This window comes from Falco punctatus (genome assembly GCF_963210335.1).
Source record: "Falco punctatus genome assembly, contig: scaffold_22, whole genome shotgun sequence".
Taxonomy (NCBI): domain Eukaryota; kingdom Metazoa; phylum Chordata; class Aves; order Falconiformes; family Falconidae; genus Falco; species Falco punctatus.
Genome location: NW_027660223.1, coordinates 1,664,065 through 1,677,325, shown reverse-complemented (window position 1 = coordinate 1,677,325; position 13,261 = coordinate 1,664,065). Strand labels below are relative to the sequence as shown.

The 13,261-nt window shown below is 45.8% G+C and overlaps 1 protein-coding gene and 1 pseudogene across 2 annotated transcripts in view; one reads left to right on the top strand and one right to left on the bottom strand.

The window, feature by feature from the left end:
- The window catches only part of LOC308057556 (uncharacterized protein), a gene marked incomplete at its 3' end in the record, with an annotated part of 32,197 nt that extends 27,571 nt beyond the window's left edge, over window positions 1-4,626 (bottom strand). The window contains exon 1 of the mRNA XM_080411636.1: window positions 3,109-4,626. The remainder of the gene's footprint in view (window positions 1-3,108) is intronic.
- Window positions 4,627-6,152: 1,526 nt separating this feature from the next.
- On the top strand, window positions 6,153-8,848 carry LOC308057533 (epoxide hydrolase 1-like; annotated as a pseudogene). Its single transcript, XR_013931979.1, has 3 exons — window positions 6,153-7,177; window positions 7,960-8,190; window positions 8,567-8,848. The product of XR_013931979.1 is annotated as an epoxide hydrolase 1-like (transcript).
- The last annotated feature ends 4,413 nt before the right edge of the window (window positions 8,849-13,261 follow it).

Sequence of the window (13,261 nt, the reverse complement as noted above, 5' to 3'; positions counted from 1 at the left end):
AACAAATCTCCCACCAACCAGCTGAATGTCCTGAGACCTCACTGGAAAGGTGAAAACTTTGCTTGTCCATTGCAAGTAGGGCGATGTGCTGGGGGCTTTCCCTTAACCCCAAGGACACAGCCACACGTGGTAAGATCTCCAGTTTTCCCCATCTAATCCCATCTCTGGGCATGGCATTTTTCATACAATACCAGTTGGAAAGAGTTGCATGTGCATGGACAGTCCCAGCTTGGACCTGTTGGACCATGGGGACCATTTTCCTTCAGGAGTCATGCAGGGAAATACAGCATTCAGTGTCTTTGGCCTGTAGGAGCAAAGATCCGGCATAACACATGAAATCCTTGTTAGCCTTAGGACCTTCCTTAAAAGCAAAGGAAGAACATAACGTTCAAATTCGGGAACCTGGAAGAGCACAGGAGAGATCTGAAGCTTCCAGTTGTCCTGCCCTGCAACATCACTGGCCAGCAGCTCACTGGTAGTGGCCACCGACCAGAAAAAAAAGAAGAGAGCTGGTCCCTGGTATAAGTCAGGAGACCATATTCACAAAGATCCCCTGTTAATGAGCACCATTTGCTTTCTAGTAATGCTTAAGACAGTGAACCTGATCTTGTGCATGCAAAAGGAAAATTACGCAGCAATGCCTTCATGCTGTAAGATGATGGCTTGATGATCTTAAAAGGTCTTTTCCAACCTCAACAATTCCATGAATCTATGATTCTGTGAAGGGCAGTGCATTACAGTTGGGGCCATAAATCCCAGCAAGGGCCTTGCAACGGCTCCAAAGGTCAGAATAATCATTTCCAAGTTGCCACAGCATCTCAAGCTATAAAAGAGCTGCGTTCAAAGGTTTTGTGCTCCATTCTTACCCCTGTTCAATAGCCCATTTCATAATGAGAAGTCACCAGCTTTCCTCCCTGTGTTTCAGGTTTCAGTATTAATGGCATTGATGAGGCTTGGATTGTGATTACGTGAAACTGGCAACGAGAAACACATAAAGTCCAAAATAGAAAAAAGCCCAAATACACACAAAAAAAGTGTTATTACTGGTGCTGCGAGCTCCTCTTTCCCACAAGAGGGCACCCAGTGTTTGCAGAACTACTGCTTGGCCTTTGGGTGCTTTCTCCAGCAGCAGGTCACACTGTACCAGCAGTAGCCAACGGGTCTGGGAGAGCTGGCAGGTTGTGTTGTGTTTGGCTCCTCCTGCTTGTATCCAGCTGTTAAACCAGCTGAAAAAATACATTACGGTAACATTTCCATGTCTGTATTTTCTATCATTGCTGCAGGGGTGATCCTGCAGATCAGTGACAAGAGCAAGAGAAAAGCATAGGAAACAAGCTTTCTGTTAGTATGTGATTTGTGCAATGGGAACATATGAAATCCCTTTATAAAATGATGCCTGTCGCACAGGGACTGTGGGAAGTTTAGACATTTGGAAGTTTAGACAGAGGTGCAATAGTGAGATTCAGTGTATCAAATTTTATTCTCTCTCCTTTTGGGTTGGTTTGGGTTTTTTTTTCCCATGCCAGAGTAGCAGCTGAACCAGCAAAAGCACAGCACTGGGACAGAGGCAGAATTTTTTCTAATAGTGCTCCGAAGGGGCTTTTTAAAAATGGGTTTGCTAAGACGTCTGTCATTAAGAATAAGGGATCCTGCCCCAATGCAGGGAGATGCTCTGAGACATTTTTGCAGGTCCTTTCCTGTGGGATTCCCCTTTCCATTTATGAGACATGCATCAAAATCTCGTGGGAGGCAGCCTTGCTGTCTCCAGCAAGCAGTTTCTGCCTGAATTTGTGCATTTTGGCCTCGAGAGGTTGTAAGAGAGGAGGGGAAAAACCCCTTGCTTTCCACTGCTGCTGCATCCCAGGACGGAATTTCCTCTGGGAACCCTTTGATCTCTGCTCACCAGCACTCACACAAAACTCCTGCACATCCCCTGCATTTCAGTAGATGGGATCCTGGCATCCCAGCTGTTCCAGATTTATCGGGGGTGAAGGTGGTGGTGAGGTGTTGCCTTTTAGCCCCAGGGTATTAGTGGCCTTGGTGTGTCACCTTGTATCTTAAGTAAAAGCCATTCTGACTTTCCCAAGCTTTTTATACAGAAAGCAGCAACTTCTGTCTTTTCTTTGTAGCTGTAACTAGCTCTGCTGGCTCTTCTCCCACATTCCTGGTATAGATAAATTCACTCACAGCTGTTTAAGCCAGTCCTTCCTCCACCAGCCTTTATGCTTTTTCCCAGTGCTAAGTAAGAAACAGAATTTCCTCGAGGTCTCTTTTGTCTACTGACGACATCACAGCCTGCAGTACCTCAACCTGGCTCTTTACAGGGTCCTCAGCTACCTTCCACATGGGTTGTAGTTCTTTCCCCTTGTTGCTAATAATTCTCTTGTCTGCTGACTATAGTCCCTCTGCAATCAGGGATATCATCTTCCAAGAGGCCTCAAAAGAGCTGGTTTTGTTTGGGAAATAGAACCTTAAAGCTAAGTAATCCCAGACGGATGTAACCAGAAATAGCTGTGGTGTAGCAATAAACTGAACTTTGACCAAATGAAGGATTTACAAGCTTTTCTTCCTGATGACTCTTTTTTGATGGCACAGTGGCTGCATATGAAGTCACGGTATGAGACCTAACCATCACAGAGCTCACTGGTGATGGTACTTCGCTTAGAGCGTTGCATGGAGATAGGAATCATTTTCTCTCACAGTAAGATGTAGTTATTCCTGGACTGAAGCACAGCAAGGACACAATTTAGGAAAGAGAAGCCTTTACCTAGTAAGATTTTACTAACCATGAAGGAAATGAAGTCTAAAAATGAGCTAAAACAAAGCATTGATTTCTGTGGAAAATGAAAAGCAACTTTTCCTTTTTTGTTTGGGCTGCTGCCGATCACAGGTGCACATGGAATAGAGCCACACGATGCACAGGTCAGAAGGGACACATGGAGGTCAGCTCATCGCAGCTTCTGCTCAGAGCAGGTTCAGGTAGATCAGGTTGCTCAGTGCCTTGTTCCTGTCAAATTTTGATTGCCTCTAAGGATGGAGATCCCACATCCTCTCTGGGCCCCTGTCCCAGTGTCTGAATACCTCCATGGTGAACTAATTTTTCCTCACATCTAACCAGAATTTCCCTTCTTGCAATTTGCGTCCATTGCCTTTTGTTCTTGGTCCATTTTTCCTACACTCTCCACTAGGTAGATGCAGACAGCAGTAAGACCCCACCCTTTGCCTTCTCTCCTCCAGGCTGAACAAGCCCAGGTCTCTCTGTCTCTCCTGGTACACCACATGGCTCCAGCCCCCCAGCAGCCTGGTGGCCCTGACCACCGAGGGTGGGCAGCCTCACTCCAGCCCTTCCTCTGCCAGCAAGGCCAGCACTGGACATGGCACTCCAGATGTGGCCCCACAAGTGCTGAAGAGAGCGAAGGATCACCTCGCCCAGCCTGCTGGCTAACACGCTTGCTATCTAGCCCTGTACGCACCGGCCTTTGCTGCACCTTGTTGACTCAGGCTCAGCTGAGGACCTCAGGCCAGGCTCTGCAGAGCTGCTTTCTATGCATCTGGCGTCCAGCCTGTGCTGATGCACGGAGCTGTTCCCTCCCCGTGCAGGACCTGGCATTTGTCTCTTGCTGAACTTAATTTGCAAGCGCACGTTTAGGCAATAGGTGGCACTGACGGTTGATGTAGCTTGCATTGTCACCAGGAGAGTGTCGCTGCGGAAGAGAAAGCCAGCAGAGGAGACACCTGGGTTGTTTCGCTGGGAGCTGTGGCTAGGCGAGGAGGAGCGGACATGTGGCAGGAGATGCTTCCAAACGCCTGGTGAGATCTCTTTGGCACAGGGAGGAGGGACTCTAAACAGGGGTCCCCAGGGTTGGGGCAGGAGAAAGGCCCGGTGGGGTCCACCAGGCCATCGGTGGGTGGGAGCATGCAGCTGAGCTTTCCTGAGCATGGGTAGGGAGGAGGTTTTATAAGACTGAGCCTTGTTCTGTGCCACTCAGAGAGCTGTTTCTGGGACATGCTTGCTTTGTTAGCAGTGCCGAGTTTGTGCTGTTGCCGTGATAACTGGTTTCATGCCTCTGACTCACTAAACTCCAGGATGTAAGTGCAGGGGGTTGTTATTACTTGTTGCATAAGCTACTCAGCCTCCAGGGAGGTGGAGGCTGACACTGTTTGCTCTTAGGAGCTCTTGGTCTTCTTTGTCTGGGAGTGGTTTCAGGAGATACTTCCTTAAAAATCACATAGACTGTCTCAGAGATCAATTACCCAATTGCCTTCACTACTGCTGGGGTGTCCAGTACAGGCACTGTGTTCTGCATCACAGGTAGCAGTGGGAAAGGGTACCAGGCAACAGGAAACACCCAGTGGACTTGGTTTTTCATGGAGTTTCCTGTCCTTTTTAATTTTTTTTTGTCTCAAGGCATCGTAATTATGACACCAAACAGCTCCCTCATCTAGCTGCAGAGTAACAAGACTTTCTCTGTTGCTTCTAACTTTTTGGTAGATTTTAGATTCTGCTTTTCTTGCAAGAGAATCTACCAGGCTAAAAGAGAACCAACGAGGATGTTTCCTTTTTCTTGCGGGCAGATGAGACCTAAAAGCTTGGTATCCAGTCAGGAGTAGTTGGAAGTAGCAAAGGTACAGCAGCTCAGGGAAGGGTCCCACAAGCTGCTCCTCATGCCAGCCCTGGGCAGGATGAGTACCACATGGCTGGCAGCAGAGTAACCCTTGAGCTTGGAAGTCCCCTGCCAAGGCTGGGCACCTATCGCTACACAGCTGCCAAAATAAACTATTTACTTGGCTGAAGTAACACAGCCCTCTGTAGGATGAAACACCGCAAGGACACCTACCCAGTTGTTCAGTGCCTTTTATCTAAATTGTGCTGAAGGCGGGAATATTATGGTGACAAACTATCTAGCTAAAACACAGCCCAGAAACACTGTCTCTGTTGCCAGCCAGCTGAACAGCTTGTGATCCCATGGCTGCGCGGTAAATGGTGCTGGCAGGGGATGTTCCTTACACCATCCCCAAGGGATGGTACCATTCAGACAACACTATCAGACCAAGAATCTTTCCCACCCCACCCCCACCCCCATTTTCTAGGGATGGCACCTTGTCCTGGATCAGGTAAGTGAAATAGCTGCTCTGTGCTGAGGAGTTCACTTTTTATTAGCACCTGGGCTGGGGCACAGCATAGTCCCTTCCATACCCTGTATGACAAAAAATCTTCATTCACAGTCTTCTTTGAGCCCCCTGCAATAGCCCCAGACAGCTCTGCTAATCCCCAAGGGAAGCTGGAGAGCTTGAGGCACAGGTCAGGGGGACGGGAAGGGACACTACATTTAGGACTGATTGCTGAAGGGTTTGAACGGTTTTAAAACATTGCTGTCTGTCTGTTAAATCCAGCTCTGGCGCCTTAGCTCCTACACCTCAAGAAAGTCTGAAACTTTGCTGTCTAGGTAAGAAAAAGAGGCACCAGACAGACAAGTTGAGACCTTTACCTATGGACAGCTATGGTGGAGGGCTAGCGTTGCCCTAAAAGATGACTGAATCTGTAGGGGAGCTATGTATGTAGCACAGTCAAGGGGCATGTCTAGCACATCCAGCTGTCTCCAGCAGCTGAAAACTCTTGTCTCTGCTCCTCAGCCCACTCTGTGCAGTTTTTATTCCTGAAGCTGTCCAGGTGCTACTATCCCATTCACTTCAGTACCTGCCTTAAAACAGATAGATCCAGATCCTACTGATCCTTGTCTCCCAGGGCACACCTAGTTCATAAGGAGAGGGACAGAGAAGCCTTGTGATTAACAAGTCCTGATCAGCAAAGGCTTAAGGTCCCTAAGAAACACTGGTAGATGTAACCCTGCCACAAATCCTGCCTGCGATCTTCAAAAATAACAGAAACACCCAGCCCCTGCTGACTGCATGGGGTTTGTTACTCACGTCCAACCAATGTGACTACAAGCCTCAGCATAGTCCCTTTACCCTTGACACTTCTGTTGGGCGCAAACAATTTTATGCCTCCCCAGGTCATTCAAATGTTCTCAGAGGAATGCAGTCCTGGTCCCTGTGGCCGCTCTGGGCGTTGGAGGGATGCTGGTTTACTGGCTGAGGTCTAGACACAAGATCAAGACTATTGAAATGGGCAATGGACGGTGGGGCTCAGATGAAAGACCTCTAAAAGGGAAAGAAGATGAAAGTATCTGTCCCTTCAAGACTGAAACATCTGACAAAGAAATTGAGGTGCCCGTGCCTGGGAGGTAAGGAGGGGCAGAAAGCTGCGAGGTGGAGCCAGTTCATCACCCACCTTACTGCTTTGAGGTGATTGATGCCTTGGGGGCAATAGCCAGCGCAGGTCCGTTAGATGATGCTCTGGCTCACTGCCCTTTATGAATGGGATTTGAGCTCAGATTCACTGCAATGTCTTTATGCTTTCTGAGACCACAGACTCTCAATGCAACCTGGGGCTGCTCCTGCAGAAAGGCCATGCTTTGAGCAGCAGAATTTGACAGCAGGTCTGCAGTGGTGGAATGGGGTGGGAGGGCACCGGGATAGCAAAGGCACCAGTAGGGCAGGACTGAGGGGCTTCCGCAGAGGACAGGGTTGGAAGGGTGAAGAAGGATGGGGTCCTTCCTTCTGTCCCTACAAGCCTGTCACTAATTATCTGGCCAACTAGCAGTCGGTAGCACAGGCTGAGCTGCTTATTTTTCTCTCAGCTGGCAGTGCTGGCAAGTTCCTAGTGCCCAAAACCCTAAAGCAAGTTAGCAGTAAGGCAAGCGTAGAACCCACTACTCCTGGGTGCCCTAGGGGAACTGCTAACCTGTAGAAAAATATATTCTCCATATAAATGATTCAGGAAGTTATACAGAGTATGGCACTGCTTCAGGAGGGCTTGTGGTGTCCCAGAGAGAGACACAGAAGCCGGTGGAGCCAGGAGAGCCTGTTCATGCCTGCCTTAGCATAGGGCACATGCAGGCATCTGGCCAGCCTTGCAAGAGCTCCTGTCCGCAGGACCTGCATCGCCGCCTGGAGCAGGCCCGCTACACACTGCAGCTGGAAGGGGCTGCCTTCCGCTACGGCTTCACCTCCAGCTACCTGCAGAAGGTGGTGGCCTACTGGAGGAACCAGTTTGACCGGCGCAAGCAAGTGGAAATCCTGAACAAATATCCCCATTTCCGAACCACCATTGAAGGTGAGGGGGTCTCTGTGGCTTGAGCAGGTCTCACTCTGAAATGCACAGAGAGAATGGGGGGCTTTAAGAGGTTACTCTATTAAGACAACAGTGTGCATAACAGCTTAATGAAGGATCAGTAGTGGAGGCTATGTTATTAGTAACCCTCTATAGATTAAGATCATTGCACAGTGGTGATAAGATTAGATCTGCTTGAAGATGGGCTTCATCTGGCTCTGAACCTGCACTAAATAACAACGAGGTTTTCTTCTGCTATTGCCTTGAAGCCACCTTTGAAAACTGTAAAATTTACCCAGGCCCTGAGGTTGGAATATCCACCACCACCACCCAGTTTAGCCAGGTGAGGTTAGCCAGACTTTAGATAAGTGATCTGCAGGTTAAACTTATATCCTGCGCTTACTTTTTCCATGTTTCTCTTTTTATCACCCACACATTTTGTAATTTAGTCATGTTTTTGCACGTGTCTTAGCTGCATTATGCTATTCATTGAAGTGCAGCTGTACTTATATACTGTAAGACCAATTTCTCAGGAGGTGGATGCTCAGTCTCCTGTGACCCCAGTAACTGGGACTGGGATCAATACCTCTGTCTGTAAGTAAAAGATGAGACACAGGTAAAATACCAGGCATGTCCTTTCAGCTAGGCATCTTCTTGCCATGGGTTGATTGTGTACCTTCTGCTGTGAATGCTAATCACAGTTTTGCCACCCTCCTTCTTCAGAGTTTGGAACAGAAACTGTGATGGAACTAAGGCTTTAATTTATCTGTCTGGATGTGTGGCAGGGATTGATATCCATTTTATCCACGTGAAGCCCTCCTATGTCCCTCACAGTTGAGCTGTTCAACCTCTGCTGATGGTCCACGGCTGGCCTGGCTCCTTCTACGAGTTCTACAAGACCATCGCTCTACTCACAGAGCCAGCTGAGCATGGCCTGAATGAGGGTGACATGGTGTTTGAGGTCATCTGCCCATCCATCCCAGGATATGGCTTCTCTGAGGCACCACACCAGAAAGGTGAGCGATGAAAAGGCGCTGTTGGAATTGCCAGGTTCTTGGAGCCTCAGTCATCCCTGGCCCTCACCAGGGAATGCAGTTTGTGAATGCAGATGCTTGGCTCTGCACTAACACCCATGTGGCTGAGGCTCTGGGGCTGGCTGTGGAGATCTGGAAGGTAATGGTAGCTGGAAACCAGGTCTGCTTTCCACTTTATCCACTTTCCACTGAATTTCCATCTTGTGTTCACTGTATTGCCAAGGAGCAAGGCACAGCAGCATAGCACACTGTGCCTTTACACAGCAGCATACTCATGTGCCTCTGTCAGACCATGATCTTTGGCCAGGGGATGATACACCAAGACAAACAGGTTTCCTCTGTTTCTCTTTACCTGCAGGCTTTGACAGCAAAGCAACTGCTCGGAAATTTCATAAGCTGATGAATAGATTGGGCTCCAAAGAATACTACCTACAGGGAGAAGACTGGGGATCTCTTATTACCACAAACATGGCCCAGATGCTGCCACAGTGAGTAGCAAAGGGAATCAGTGCAGAGAAGGTTTCTCCAGTTCTTACCCTACCTTCTGGCTCCACGGTCCGGGTCCTGCCTTCTGTTTGCCCTGCCTCTCATCGCCTTCTGCTTTGTTTTCTCCAGGGGTATCCCCACCCCTGTGCATTCAGTCATATGTATATGTCAGTGCTTTGCATTGACAGTGGTATTTGCATTCTCACGCTTTCTAAATTTCATAGAATCATAGAAGCATTTAGGTTGGAAAAGACCTTGAAGATCATTGAGTCCAACCATAAACCTAACACTGCCAAGTCCACTGCTAAACCAGGTCCCTAAGTGCCACATCTACACACCTTTTCAATACCTCTACCACTTCCCTGGGCAGCCTGTTCCAATGCTTGGCAACCCTTTTAGTGAAGAAATTTTTCCTAATATCCCATCTGAACCTCCCCTGGCACGACTTGAGGGCATTTCCTCTCATCCTCTCACTTGTTACCTGGGAAAAAGTGACCAACACCCACCTTGTTACAACCTCCTTTCCTGTAGTTTTAGAGAGCAAGAAGGTCTCCCCCAAGCCCCCTTTCCTCCAGACTAAACAAGCCCAGTTGCCTCAGCTGTTTCTCATAGGACTTGTTCTCTAGACCCTTCACCAGCTCCGTTGCTCTTCTTTGGACACATCTTTCTTCTAGTGAGAGGCCCAAAACCGAACACAGTATTCGAGGTGCAGCCACACCAGTGCTGGGTACAGCATCACTGCCCTTGTCCTGCTGGCCACGCAATTTCTGACACAAGCCAGGATGCTGTTGGCCTCCCTTATCTAGGGAAGAGTTGTACAGAGAAAAATGGAGTGCTGTTTGGCTTCTCTTTCACTAGGCATGGAAGTAAGCTCTGCTGCATTTTGATTTGAGACCTCAAGGATCATCATTCTAAATCAGGAAGGAGATAAATTTAAAATTGGCAGGGAGAAAAGGAAGGAGCTCAGCCTTTCAGCAGCTGATCAGTACCACGAAGTATAGGACTTTCCTGGATGGAGATGGCACCAGCTGTACCATTTTTAACTCTCCCAAATTTTTTTGGAAATCACGATAAATGTGAAGGGCTTATGTATTTGGCTTAGTGAAATGCTTCTATTACAGCTCCCGTCAGACTTATTTTCTAGAAAATTTGGAAACAGAAAATGGCTTGATTTAACCTTCTATTCATTAACTTGATTTCAGATCTGTGAATCTTATCTTCGCTGGCAGAGAAGGTTTGAGAAGGATGATTTCCGTGATGCTTGGGGCTTATATACCATGGCTCATAGGCTTTACTAGGGAAGATGTTCGACGTATGTATCCTTTCATCCAGAAGAATATACATGAACTATTGCGAGAGTCTGGATACTTACACATCCAAGCCACCAAACCAGACACTGCAGGTAATGAACCTTCTCTATATCACTATGAACTTTGTATACTGACTGCTTAAGGCGTATAAACACATAGTTGAACAAAAGCCAACCATGTCTGAGAAGCAATGAATTCTGGTGACTGAATGCAAGACATGGGGACAAGAGCTGTGTAAAAGGAAGTGAAAAGGAACCGCTTAAAGAAAGACGGAGACTACAAATACCACTTTTCAAGGTCTGTTAAATGGCATACCACTTCTCTATGGCAAAGAAACCCTTTGCAAAAAGCCTCTTAAAGTAAAGCACAGGACCCTGACATTGAAGCTTCTAGAAATAAATGTGGGTGAAAACAAGAAAAATACCATAAGCAAGTGCAATGTGAAACTTGCAGAAAGGTAGACACAGCCATAATACCTGAAGCCAGAAGCATGATGTAGTGGGACCAGTAGATAAGGAGTCTGAAGAAAGGTATGGCCATCTCAGAAAAGTTACATGATTTATTTGTATAATATTATCAAAGATTATGGGGTATTCCTTTATTGAAATAAACCCTCATCAGGAAAGACAGCAGAGCTGTCTCAGACTGGCATCAGGTACGGAGACCATAGAAGGAATAGCACCCCATCCTGGCATTTAACTGGAAAAGAGGAAATTCAAAGTGAAACGTCAGCTAATGCCTAGTCTGTTGCTTGAACTGATTGCAATATCAGAGAAATAAAAGGAGACAAACCAGATACCAGGTTGGGGTTTTTGGGGTTTTCTTTTCAAAAGCCAAACAATGAAGACAGCCCCCAGAAAAACAAAGACCAGTATGTCTAGTGTCTGATCAGAAAACTAGCAGAAATGTTTTTAAAAGGAGAATTCATTTACAGGTGATAATATCACAGGGAAATCATGCTTCAAATATCAGAGCTCTGGCAGGATCAAGAAGCTGTGGATCTAGTAATGGAACATATTTAATTTCCAAAAAAAGTTTTGTTGAGGTTCCTTCCCCCAGTGTTCTTAAAGACATTAAACTGCCTTAAGAAAAAGATTAAGTTCATGGGTTAATAACTAGTTAACATGAGAATTCATGAATATAAATACGTAAGCAAGTTCCAGGGGAGAGAGAGTATCACAAAAATCTGTGCTGGCACCCGTACCTTTCAATATGATCTTAATTTCTCTACAGATAAAAGTTAATGGTTAAGTGAAAATCTGACACCTATCCAGGGTTTGGTTTAATCTAAAGATAAATGGTTTTGTAACTCTCTGCAGTTAAGTGACTGGTTGATTAAACTGGCCAATAAAAACTGATGTCAACAAAGTCCAAAGCAATTTAAGCAGAGGAAGAAAATCACAATGGGCTCTAGTTTGGTTGCTGCTATGTGAGAGAATCCAAGAGTCAAGGACAGTGCTTTGAAACGTCAGCCAGCTCAGACTTTAAGAGAATCTTACAAACTCTTAAAGAAAGCAAAAAGAGAGTAAGACAAAACACTAAATCCATGATATTTAGAATCTGTTCCACCCCTGTTTCATTAATATATTTTATAATCAAAAGAATACAAGAAGGGGAGAAAAAGAACCCTAAAGTGACCAAGCAGCTTCCCTACAAGCACTGTACATAGTCTAGAACTCTTTAACCTGGAAAAAAAGAAGAGCAGGGATTTTGTAGCACACTGTGAAAGGCAGAAAATAAATAGGGGGAAAAAATACATATTCCCTGCTTAGTCTCAAAAAATATCTATATTATCAGTTTAGTTCTCATTAGGCAGGTTTAAAGCAAAGCTACAGTATTTTCACTCACCAGAAGCTGTGGTACCTAAGATGTGTACAGGTTGAATCATTAGTAAGCTGCAAACAAGACTGGTATTTCTGAGCATCCAGTCCATGAAAGTTGAATACAGTGATTCGGAGACAGCTTTCAGCTCAGAAAATGTTCACCTCCAGACGGGTCATATGTTAGCTGGCACATTTTAGCCTGCCCTACCTTTGCTGGTCAAAGCATTTACATGACTTTGATGTGTAGCAAATCACTTTAGTCCTGACAGCACAGGGAAACTGTTGTGCCAATGCACAAACTTACTTTGCATTAACTATGTCCACTATTAAATTGAAATCACATTGTGCATCATCTTCTACGCAGTCATTCAGTGCTAAAGTCACACTAAAATACACTTGAGAGTAGGCAATTCTAAGGATACTGTAAAACTACAGCCTAGAGTGTGGTACAGGAATTTTCCCAAGGCAAGCTCTACCACTGCTGAAGTAATCCCCACCCGTTTTACAGGTTAAAACACAGGTATAATATGCTGTGTTTATAATGTTTGTTAGCATTCCCCAAAGGCAGGAGCAGATAGCAGATACACACCACTCCACTGTTGTTTAAATTACATAGAAAGTGAACAGCACTCAGGGTCCCAGTTAGCCATCCTAAGCAGGACAGTGCTCCCAAACAGTTTATCTGAAATTTCTTTTCAGAGTGTAATCCCTTTACATCTGAATTTGCTCTTTCTGCCACACATTACCAAGAAGCCCAGAGGATTTTCTTAACTCCTATTTTCTTTTGTATAGGAATTGCTCAACTTTATAGTGCTGTCAGTTATAGCCAAAATTCCATTGGGGTGAACTTTTCAAGAATAAAGTACTACCAGGGCTAGTAAAACACACTCTTTACTGAATTCTCATAGAAAACTCTGAAGAATTGATGTAAGTCCAGTTTAACTCCCACTGAAGTATTTGCAATGCCAGGCAACTGCAATGGTTCTCTTCTTCTCTTGAATTAGGTTGTGGACTGAATGACTCCCCTGGGGGGCTTGCTGCATATATATTGGAAAAATTCTCTACCTGGAGAGATAAATCGTTTCTGCATAAAGATGATGGAGGCTTGGAAAGGTAAGAAAACAGGTGCTCTTCCATGAGAGGACTCATTAAAAGAATGAGCAATGGTAACTAATGAGGAGATAGGTAAAAGACTGGCCAAAGCTGAATTTTGAGCATGAAAGGTTACACATGACAAGTAGTAGTGTAAACTTACAGCAGACCGCCTGCAAACTACTGCTTCAGCACCGGGCAGTTTTGCTCTGGGCACATGGGTGCCAATTAATTTGCTGCTTGAAAACAAGTGGAGAACAAGAACAACTGTTCTTCAGGGCATGAGCCCAATATAGCGTATTGAGAAACAGCTTCCAATGAAACGTCTTCATCTTTTTCTAT